Raw genomic sequence first — 3,238 nt, forward strand, 5'->3', positions numbered from 1 at the left:
GGGCTGGGAGGGGCGGAGGGAGAGGCAGAGGGAGAAGCAGACCCCCGCAGAGCAGGGTACCCCATGCGGGACTTGACCCCAGGACCCTGGGATCATGGCCTGAGCTTGAAGGCAGACGCTTAACCCACTGAGCCACTCAGGAGCTCTGGCCCTACATTCTTTATATCGCTTTCCGGAGGCTCAAATGCTGTATGAATTGTTTTAATGTACAACACTTTGGATCCGCCATGATTTGGGGCTCATTTCTCTCTTACTCTAAAGGGCATGCGGGGTTGCTTAGGAAGAAGTGGCCACGGACTCTGGCAGAGGCAGCTTTTATTATAGAAGTGATATTTCTACCACTCCAACCCCACACGGCAAACCTCAGAAGCCTCCACAGTGGTGCGCCATCTTGTTTCTGGGAAGACTTCCTACTTCAGTTCTTCCAGCACAAGTGAGTCGCTCCTTGGGAGATGGTGAATATATTAGCGTAAATGCCCTTGTGGGCCCACAGACTCTCTTGTGACCTTTCTTTATTGTTGATCATGCAGGTTTTGTGAGGCATCATGTGCCAATAGTATAATCTGTCCTTTTTATGTATACAGTTCCAGGAATTTTGAGAAACACATATAGTCATGTAACTACCACCACCATCAAGATACAGAATATTCGTATCGCCTCAAAAAGTTGCTCATTGCCTCCCACCGATCCCCAGTTCCTGACAACTACTGATCTGTGTCCCTATAGTTTGGCCACATAAATGGCATCTTAACGATACATCATCTTTTGTCTCTCGCTATTTTTACTCTCCATAATGCCTTTGAGGTTCATTCGTGTTATTGATTGGATCGGTGCTTTGTTCTTTTTTATGGCAGAGAGGTCCTGATCACTGTATACATCACAGACTATTTATGTGTTTCCTTGTTGATGGAGCATTTGGGTTGTTTCGAGTTTGGGGCGATTGTGGACGGTTCCCCTATAAACGTCCCCTGTACAGACGCTTATGTGGATGTGTGTTTCCATTTCTCCTATTGTCTTGTTTGGGCCGTTATAACAAAATGACATGGACCGAGTAGCTTATAAACAGCAGAAATTTATATCTCACAGTTCCGGAGGCAGGTAGACCAAGACCAGGGTGCCGGGCCTGGTCAGGTTCTGGTGGGGGGCCTCTTGCAGGTTGCGGAGGACTGTCTTCTCGTTGTAGCCTCCATGGCAGAAAGATGGCACGAGAGGGCTCACTTTGGCACCTCACACACTAAAACTGGACCGCTGCCAAGAAAATTAGTGTGGTCCCTGCACCAAGAATGACATGCAAATTTGTGAAGTGTGCCATATTTAAAAAAAAAAAAAAAAAAAAAAAAGGGTGAGGGGCCCCTGGGTGGTTCAGCCGGTTAAGCATCTGCCTTCGGCTCCAGTCATGATCTCTGGGTCCTGGGATCGAGCCCCACGTCAGGCTCGCCACTCAGCAATGAGTCTGTTTCTCCCTATCCCTCTATGATCATGTTTGCTCTCTTTCATAATACATAAAATCTTCAAAAAAAAAAAGAAAAAGAAAAAGAAAGAAAAAAGAGGGTGTGAGAGTCCTTTTATAAGGGCACTGATCCCAATCCTGAGGGCTCCATCCTCATGACCTAATCACCTCCCAGAGTCCCACCTCCCGATATCATCACACTGGGGTTGGTAGTGGGAAGGCTGAGTTGTGTGCTGAGTGCACATTCTTCCTCTTCTTCTTTTTTACTTTTATTTTTTATTTTTAAAGGATTTTATTTCTTTATTTGACAGAGAGAGACACAGCGAGAGAGGGAACACAAGCCGGGGAGTAGGAGAGAGAGAAACAGGCTTCCGGCAGAGCAGGGAGCCTGACGTGGGGCTCGATCCCAGGACCCTGAGATCATGACCTGAGCCAAAGGCAGACACCTAACGACTGAGCCACCCAGGCGCCCCTTCTTCTTTTTTTAAAGATTTTATTTATTTGCAAGAAAAAGAGAGCGAGCGAGCGAGCGAGCATGAGCCAGAAGGAGAGGGAGAGACAATCCAAAGCAGACACTGTGCTGAGTGCACAGCCCAACATGGGGCTTGACCCTACCACCTTGAGATCATGACCTGAGCTGAAGCTAAGAGTCAGATGCTTAACAGACCGAGCCACCCAGACGCCATGAGTGCACGTTTGTGTTATAAGAAACTACCAGTTTTCTGGGGTTCCTGGGTGGCTCAGTCGGTGAAGCATCTGTCTTTGGCTCAGGTCATGATCCCCAGGTCCTGGGATCGAGCCCCGCATCGGGCTCTCTGCTCAGCGGGGAGCCTGCTTCTCCCTCTCCTTCTGCTTGCCTCTCTGCCTACTTGTGCTCTCTCTCTCTCTCTCTGTCAAATAACTAAATGAAATCTTAAAAACTAACAAAAACTAGCAGTTCTCTAATATAGCAGGACCATTTCCATTGCCATTAGTAGGGTTTTCAATGGCTTCATATCTTTGGCAGCATTATCGGTTAAAAAAAAAAAAACAAACAATCATAGCCATTCTTCCCTTTGTGGTGGGATCTCCTGCTAGGTTTATTTCATAATTCCCTGAGGACTAATGATGTTGAACATCTACTCATGTACTTATTTGCTGTCTGCCTCTCTTCTTGAGTGCAGTGGTTGATCCAATCTTTTGGTCATTTTTAAATCGAGTCGTTTGTTTTGTTTTTATTATTGGAATGTGAGAGTTGTTTAGATAATTCTGGATATGAGTTCTTCATCGGTTATGTGATTGGTAAATATTTTCTCCCTGTCTCGTCTTGCCTATTCATTCTCCTACTGGTGTCCTTTTGTGCACCCTGAATCATTTTCACAGTGCTGGGATTGTTCCTTGCCCCACTCCTGACCCCCCCCCCCACCATCTTGGATGGCAGAGTAAGGAGCTAGGAGGTGCCATTGGCTTTGACCCAATCCTTTGTACTCCAGCTGAGGGTTAAGGTCCGTCTCCCCAAAAACAGAATGTTCACCCAGCCAACAGATACTCCGCTCTCTAACTGTGGTGCGTGCCTAGAATAATTTGGCAAGTTTGATGAACATGCAGATTTCCAAATTCCGCTCCTGGATATGTGTATTCAGTAGCTGTGTGGTGAGGTACAGGTCGTTGCAATATTCAACCATAGCCCAGATTATCTAGATACGGGTGGCTCTGGAAGATATTTTGAGAAACCCGGAGACTCTGATGCCACGGACAGTGTGTCATGTCCTCTGTGGTCAGGAGGCCAGGTCAGTCCAGGCCTACACA

The 3,238-nt window shown here is 46.9% G+C and overlaps 1 non-coding gene across 1 annotated transcript; it reads left to right on the plus strand.

Annotated features, from left to right (window-relative positions):
• The first annotated feature begins 1,210 nt into the window (after window positions 1-1,210).
• On the plus strand, window positions 1,211-1,318 carry LOC123935703. Its single transcript, XR_006816980.1, has one exon. It is a non-coding gene; the product is annotated as a U6 spliceosomal RNA (small nuclear RNA).
• Window positions 1,319-3,238: the final 1,920 nt, after the last annotated feature.

The sequence above is a fragment of the Meles meles genome, chromosome X (genome assembly GCF_922984935.1).
Source record: "Meles meles chromosome X, mMelMel3.1 paternal haplotype, whole genome shotgun sequence".
In the NCBI taxonomy this organism is placed as follows: domain Eukaryota; kingdom Metazoa; phylum Chordata; class Mammalia; order Carnivora; family Mustelidae; genus Meles; species Meles meles.